The sequence below is a fragment of the Malus sylvestris genome, chromosome 2, assembly GCF_916048215.2.
Source record: "Malus sylvestris chromosome 2, drMalSylv7.2, whole genome shotgun sequence".
NCBI lineage: Eukaryota > Viridiplantae > Streptophyta > Magnoliopsida > Rosales > Rosaceae > Malus > Malus sylvestris.
The window spans coordinates 36,662,903-36,671,743 of NC_062261.1; positions in this window are offsets into that span (position 1 = coordinate 36,662,903).

Consider the following 8,841-nt stretch of genomic DNA (forward strand, 5'->3'; position numbering starts at 1 on the left):
ACATGAAAATTAGTAATGTGCCATAATGTACAGTCTTGGAAATTTCAGGCAAAGCCCCTTCAAAAGTGGTATCGCCATATATGCTGAAGTTTGACAAATATACATGCGCGCCCGTGGTTGATTCTCTCTACGTCGTCTATGGCCGTGGAGGAGCATATATCTTCCTTCTCTAGACAGAGTCCATAATCTCGTGTATATATAGGCAGTGGTGGAAAATAGTTCCAATAGACGGGCACAGAGAGAAGAGAGAGGGTTTAGGGTTAGGGTTTTTCCGCAACGTACAGTTGATTGGAGGAAGAACTGACAAAACAAGAGTTATGTTTGGAAGACTATGTATTTCAATACTATTTTGTAAACGATATGTGATTGTTGATAATTAAATTATTACAAGCTTATTGTATTAAGATTTATATAAGCTTTTGCGAAGTTTTTTTTTTTTTTAATATGAGACATTTATAGATTTCATAGACTTTTATTGACTATTGGAAACTTCATGAAACCTACTGACTTTTTAATGATAGAGTTATTTTTAGAGTTTACGATTGGGCAATGGAGTGTCAACTTGATGTCTCTAGACGTGAAGGCTCATCGATCTGTCACTATTGAATAGAAAGAAGCAAAATTTCATTACTTCAAAACGTCAACAGAGTACATAATTAAGAACCATATAAAACCTCATACAGGTAAACCACATGTGTTCTACGCTATTCGATTTGTGTTTTTACACGTGTTAGACTTTAAAATTCGGTACACGTTAAAAAGTATGTTTAGAGCATGAATCCCACATAAGGACCGAGCATGTGCTTAGAATTAATTGGGTTACTCTGCATATTATTAATTAGTTGTACGAGGAAATTCATAACCTAAACAATCGACTTCTTTCAATAGGATAAAAAAAAATATTTATTTAGCTTGAACGCGTGTACCTAACATTATTCTATATATAAGCACGAGTTTCACTTATTTATATATCACTCTCAATTAAGTTGATTTCGTTCAAAATGTTTGAGTCAAATTCACAATTTACAAATACATAAGCATTTGTCTAATAGCACAGGTGTGTAGTTGACACGTCATATCATTCATGTGGGTCACATAATCCGAGGCTACATGTCCCACCATAACCAAAGAGGTATAATTCAAAATTGCAAAATTTCTCAAAATTATTAAATGAACCGTGACTTGCCACTAGTTGTTGCACTGGAAGCTTCCATCATAATTCTTTCTTTTTGGTCTCTTTCTCAAATGTATTTGTTTGTACCATATTTAGGGCCTCGTATTTAGATCTCGTACAAATACTCGGGGAACTTAAATGTAATTATGTGATAAAGGAATAGGCAAATATGTAATAAGTGAGGAGTCCTTATTCTATAAAATGACCCATTACCCTCACAATTGGGGAGAGGCCAATTCCTAGGCCCTCTCACCCCCTCTCAAAGCTCTCACTCTCAGAGCTCTCTCCCTCAGATAAATACATAATCAGTGTGGACGTAGCCCAAACCTTGGGGTGAACCACAATACATCTTGTGTTATTTACATTACTTGCATATTCACAGTCAGATTTACGTTGTTCCAAGACCTCCGGTTTTGTGCATCAACATTTGGTGCCGTCTGTGGGAAACGACACGAAAAGTTATGTCGGTTCTCTTTCAATTTTTCCCCTCCGCCGTGAATCTGCAAAATCTGCAGAAACAAAAAACCTCCTTGGCCTTTTCCAGAAAACCCCCACAAACACAAAGCCACCAAGGCCACATTTCTCACTCTCTCTACTCTCACTTACAAAAATGGCAGCCATGGCCGAACGCCACCTAGCTTTGTTTCTCACTTGCAGAACGCATCCAACAAGATCAGCACTTGGAAATCCACCTTCGTTGACCCGTGTACCCTGGCTCGAGGAGAACCATTCTCTCGGTTCAATTGCAGATCTGAGCATGCAGAAGTCTTACCCGCCACAGCCAACTCCGCGACCTTGGTACCTGCAGCTCACGATCTCCAAGGAAACCTCCAGCTGCTTCCTTTAACTTCATCCAGGCCGACTGTGCAACATCTACCACTTCTGCCACGATGTCGTCCAACACCTTCTTTTTCTTCCCTAGCTTCTGTCACACGTGTCGTCCAGTGGCAACCTCCAGCAGCTCACGATGTCGTCCAACAGCTCATGATGTCATCTGTTCAGTTGCCTCTTCGCTCTCTGACATGAGCATCCGAAAGGGCCACGTCGTCCTCCTCCTGTCCCAGAACTCCATCTTCTTCCCAGTCGTCTGCCTGGGCGTGATGTCGCTGGGCGCGATCATAACAACCACCAACCTCCTCAACACTACTCGAGAAATCATTAAGCAAATTGTCGATTCCAAACCGGTGCTCGACATGCCTGGGCTGGGAAGACGGAGGACGCTCTGCATCTCCGATTCGACATGCTTGGGCTCGAGAAAGGGGATGTGAAGATCTCGGTAGAACACAACAACATCATGAGCATCAAGGGAGAAGGAAGGAAAGAAGACAACGTTGGAGAGAGAGAGGATGGAGAAGGCAAGGGCAGCAGAAGCCATAGCCAATGTCTCATTCAATCATTTTAGTTGAGAAGTTATCCTTTAGATCTGAGCCTGAGAGCATCCACTACTCACTACAATGGGGGAAAAGGAAAAGACCCAGACCCGCCGTGGCAAAATTTAGAAAACCCCCAAAATCAAACTATGCGGCAAACTGGCACAAAAAATATGGAGGGGAGTTCCGGCGCCGCAATCGAAACCCTAAAAACCAGATGATGGTTCTTCGGTGACCTCGAACAAGTTGAGGAGAAGATCATGATCCACCCTGCCTTGTCCGACTTCGTCCAGCACCTTCTGTTTGGTTGCTGAGAAAATAGATAAAGAGAGAAAAATTTGGTCTTTCCTTTATGTTTTGTTATCAAATGGCTTGGGTAAAGGACGTTGCTAAAAGCAGTATGGATGATTTTTTTAGGAATTTGAGTCGTCGGCGACTTTTGATGCCTGACGATCCCTGACGACGGCCACAGTTATGGAGTACTTTTATACCTCGGCAATCCCTGACAACGTCATTCCTGGAACTAAGTCTTGGGTCTTCAGCTTTCCAGTTGAAAAATGAAGAAGCATGGATGGCAACGTCCTCCAATCCGAAAGCAAAAGGAAAAGAGAAAGAAAAGGAAAAGTAAAAGCAAAAGAAAGTGAATGTGTCTGGAGGTGAAGAGATCGAAAAGAAAAAGGAAAAAGATCATGTCATTGGGAGAATATTTTAGAAAGCAGAAAAGAGGAAAGCAAAAGGGAGGCATATGGGGATAAAGAGAAAGCAAAAGGGATGCACATGGGGACACTGCAAAAGTAAGGAATATACACCCCACCAGAATGATGTAATTTATTTTTCTTATCTTTCGGAAACATCTGTATAAACCCTATCAGAGGGTAATATGTATAAACCCCATCAAAGGGTTAAAAAAAAAAAGGCAAAGCCCAAAATAAATGGGCTGACATGTTGTGGAAGACGAAGGCCCATGAGCCCAAAATAGCACCAATTAGGTGATCAGAAGTACGTCCAGTACTCCAAAATTATTTGGCAACTACCGCTATTACCACCAACCAAATGATGAAATGTACAACCCGTACTCTAATATCATTTGGCAACTAGCCATTCACGCCACCAACCAGGTGATGAAATGTACAACCCGTACTCTCCTTCATGCCACCAACCAGGTAATCAAAAGTATACCCAGTACTTCAAATCATACATGAGCATTACTCATGTCAATCATACATAAACATTCATAAGCATTACTCATGTCAATCATACATAACATTCATAAGCATCACTCATCCAATCATACATAAACATTCATGAGCATCACTTATGTCAACATCCATGAGCATCACTCATGTCAATCAACATAAACATTCATGAGCATCACTCATGTCAATCAGCTTCAAAAGCTTTATTTACAGAGCTCCAACTTCGAAAGCTTCATTTACAGAGCTTTAGCTTCAAAGCTTCACTTGCAAAGCCTCACATATAAAGCTTCAGTGCAAGGTATACAAATACCGCATCCGAACAACCACCATTTCGACCCATACATGGATTCAATCTGAAGTCTCCAGCCAACATACTCTATTGACCGAAGACTTAGGGGACTACATTATGTACCATATATTGGGCCTCAACTAGGCCTCATGAAAATACTTAGCGGACTTAGCCCATTATCTATGTACTGAGAAGCGAGCCCTTATTCTATAAAAGGGACTCCCTCACTTTCATTAGAGAGCACTCATGAAAAATACTAGGGGGACTTAGCCCATCATTTATGTATTGAGAAGTGAGCCCTTATTCTATAAAAGAGACTCCCTCACTTTCATTAGAGAGCAACGCCGCCAGTTGAGCAACCGCCTCGCTGCGAGCATCACTCATAACCTATCATTTATGTATTGAGGAACGAACCCTTATTTTATAAAAGGGACTCCCTCACCACCATTAGAGAGCATCGCCGCCTACTGAGCAACCGTCTCGCCGCGAGCATCAACTCTAGTCCATCATTTATGTATTGTGGAGCGAGCCCTTATTCTATAAAAGGGACTCCCTCACCTTCATTAGAGAGTAACGCCGCCAGCTGAGCAACTGCCTCGCCGCCAGCATCACTCCTAGCCCATCACTTATGTACTAAGGCGCGATCCCTTATTTTATAAAAGGGACTCCCTCACCTTCATTAGAGAGCAACGCCGCCAGCTGAGCAACCTTCTCGCCGCAAGCATCATTCCTAGCCCATCACTTATGTATTGAGGAGCGAGCCCTTATTTTATAAAAAAGATTGCCTCACCTTCATTAGAGAGCAACGCCGCCAGCTGAGCAACCGTCTCGCCGTGAGCATCAACTCTAGCCCATCATTCATGTATTAAGGAGCGAACCCTTATTCTATGAAAGGGACTCCCTCACTTTTAAACGCCACAAGCCGAGCCAACCAAGGCAACATAAGCCACGAGCCGAGCAGCCTTGCGGCATGTGCTACTTATAGTTAAGCATCATTTCAGATTGGGTACCACCTCATGTCGAGTATTAGTGCCAGACGCCATCTAGTTACTTCGGCCTATACATGGACTGAATTTCAAGTCTCCAGCTAAAAGACTCTTGACTGAAGACTTGGGGGATTACTGTTTATACCATATTTAGGGCCTTATATTTAGATCTCGTACAAATACTCGGGAGACTTAAATGTAATTATGTGATAAAGAAAGGGGCAAATGTGTAATAAGTGAGGAGTTATTATTCTATAAAATGACCCCTCACCCTCACAATTGGGGAGAGGCCAAAACCTAGGCCCTCTCACCCCCTCTCAAAGCTCTCACTCTCAGAGCTTTCTCTCCCTCAGATAAATACATAATCAGTGTGGACGTAGCCCAAACCTTGAGGTGAACCACGATACATCTTGTGTTATTTACATTACTTCGGGTACCACATATAACTTTGCCAAAGATCTATGACAAAGTTTTGACACATAAATTTTGAAGGTCCAGCTACTCTTCTATTACCCACAAGGGTAAAGGAACAGCACCACTGCTTGATAACTAGAAAATCCCAATGTGTGTCAACCTCCGTGCTCCGTGGCAAGGCAAACTGGTAAAAATGGCCAACCTTTACTCACATTCGAGAAAACACTCCCAACAAGATTGCTTGCTCAAAAATCGAAGAGGAACCACTCTCCGAATCTCTAGAGCCAGACTCCCAACAAGATTACTTTCTTAAAAATCGAAGAGAAACTGCTCTCTGAATCTCAAGAGTCAAACTCTTAACAGGATTGCTTTCTCAAAAATCAAAGAGACACCGTTCTCTGAATCTCGAGAGCTAGATCCCCGACAGGATTGCTTGTTCAAAAACCGAAGAGGCACCACTCTCTGAACTTCGAGAGCCAGATTTCCTTGGATAAAGCTTGTCTGCAATCTTCACTCGCAACATCAGCTTTCCAGAAGAGTTTCCCTACAACCAGGAAGCCAATCACAACGTGACACGTGTCGACATCAGAAGCCAATCATAGCACGACACGTGTCAACATCAGAAGCCAATCACAACACGACACATGTCAATGTCAGAATGAAACTAGAAACTCTCTTCTATAAATAGAGATCATTCTCTCACAATATTTCCTAATGTCATTTGTACTAAATCATTCACTTGTACTCACTAAAGGAGAGCTTGAACCTATGTACTTGTGTAAAACCTTCACAATTAATGAGAACTCCTCTACTCCGTGGACGTAGCCAATCTGGGTGAACCACGTACATCTTGTGTTTGCTTCCCTGTCTCTATCCATTTACATACTTATCCACACTAGTGATCGGAGCAATCTAGCGAAGTTCACAAACTTAACACTTTTTGTTGTACCAAAGTCCTCACTGATTTTGTGCATCAACATTTGGGCCAAAGTAACTAGATGTTGTCTTGAACTGATGCTCGATATGAGACTGTGCTCAATCTGAAATGATGCTCAACTAGAAGTAGCACACGCTATGAGGTTCGTGGCTTATGTTGCCTTGGTTGGTTCAGCTTGTGGCGTATGAAGGTGAAGGAATCCCTTTTATAGAATAAGGGCTCACTTCTCAATATATGGATGATAGGCTAGAGTTGATGCTCTCTAATGATGGTGAGGAAGTCCCTTTTATAGAATAAGGGCTCGCTCATCAATACATAAATGATGGGTTAGGAGTGATGCTTGCAGCGAAGCGGTTGCTCAGCTGGCGGCGATGCTCTCTAACGAAGGTGAGGGAGTCCCTTTTATAAACTAAGCGCTCGCTCCTCAGTACATGAATAATGGGTTAGGAGTGATGCTCATGGCGAGGCGGTTGCTCAACTGGCGGTGGTGCTCTCTAACGAAGGTGAGAGAGTCTCTTTTATAAAATAAGGGCTCGCTCCTAAATACATAAATGATGGACTAAGTCCCCTAAGTATTTTTCATGAGTGCTCTCTAATGAAAGTGAGGGAGTTTATTTTATAGAATAAGGGCTCGCTCCTCAATACATAGATAATGGGCTAAGTTCCCCAAGTATTTTCACCAAATGTTGATGCATAAAACCGGAGGTCTTGAAACAACATAAATCCGACCGTGAATCTGCAAGTAATGTAAATAACACAAGATGTATCGTGGTTCACCACAAGGTTTGGGCTACGTCCACACTGATTATGTATTTATCTGAGGGAGAGAGAGTTCGGAGAGTGAGAGCTTTGAGAGGGGGTGAGAGGGCCTAGGAATTAGCATCTCCCCAATTGTGAGTGTGAGGGGTCCTTTTCTAGAATAAGGACTCCTCACTTATTACATATTTGCCCCTTCCTTTATCACATAATTACATTTAAGTCCTCCGAGTATTTGTACGAAATCTAAATACGAGGCCCTAAATATGGTATAAACAGTAGTCCCCCAAGTCTTCAGTCAAGAGAGTTTTTTGGCTGGAGACTTGAAATTTAGTCCATGTGTGGGTTGAAGTAACTAGATGGCGTCTGGCACTGATACTCGACGGTGCCCAATTTGAAATGATGCTTAACTATAAGTAGCACATGCCGCAAGGCTGCTCGACTCGTGGCTTATGTTGCCTTGGTTGGCTCGGCTTGTGGCATTTAAAGGTGAGGGAGTCCCTTTCATAGAATAAGGGCTCGCTCCTCAATACATGAATGATGGGCTAGAGTTGATGCTCACGGCGAGGCGGTTGCTCAGCTGGCGGCGTTGCTCTCTAATGAAGGTGAGGGAATCCCTTTTATAAAATAAAGGCTCGTTCCTCAGTACATAAGTGATGGACTAAGAGTGATGCTCGCGGCGAGGATGTTGCTCAGCTGGCAGCATTGCTCTCTAATGAAGGTGAGATAGTCTCTTTTATAGAATAAGGGCGCATTCCTCAATACATAAATGATGGGCTAGAGTTGATGCTTGCGATTAGGCGGTTGCTCAGTAGGCGGCGATGCTCTCCAATGGTGGTGAGGGAGTCTCTTTTATAGAATTAGGGTTCACTCCTCAATACATAAGTGATAGGTTAGGAGTGATGCTCGCGGCGATGCGGTTGCTCAGCTGGCGGCGTTGCTCTCTAATGAAGGTGAAAGAGTCCCTTTTATAGAATGAGGGCTCGCTCCTCAATACATAAGTGATGGGCTAAATCCCCCAAGTATTTTTCATGAGTGCTCTCTAATGAAAGTGAGGGAGTCCCTTTTATAGAATAAGGGTTGGCTTCTCAGTACATAGATAATGGGCTAAGTCCCCCAAGTATTTTCACGAGGCCTAGTTGAGGCCTAATATATGGTACATAATGTAGTCCCCCAAGTCTTCGGTCAATAGAGTCTGTTGACTAGAGACTTCAAATTGAATCCATGTATGGGCCGAAATGGCGGTTGTTCAGATGCGGTATTTGTATACCCTGCACTGAAGCTTTGTAGGTGAAGCTTTGCAAGTGAAACTTTGAAGCTAAAGCTCTGTAAATGAAGCTTTCGAAGCTGAAGCTCTGTAAATGAAGCTTTTAAAGCTAGAGCTTTCGTAAATGAAGCTTTTGAAGCTGATTGACATGAGTGATGCTCATGAATGTTTATGTTGATTGACATGAGTGATGCTCATGAATGTTTATGTTGATTGACATGAGTGATGCTCATGGATGTTGACATGAGTGATGCTCATGAATGTTTATGTATGATTGGATGAGTGATGCTCATGAATGTTTATGTATGATTGGATGAGTGATGCTCATGAATGTTTATGTATGATTGACATGAGTAATGCTCATGAATGTTTATGTATGATTAACATGAGTAATGCTCATGTATGATTTGAAGTACTGGGCATACTTTTGATCACCTAGTTGGTGGCATGAA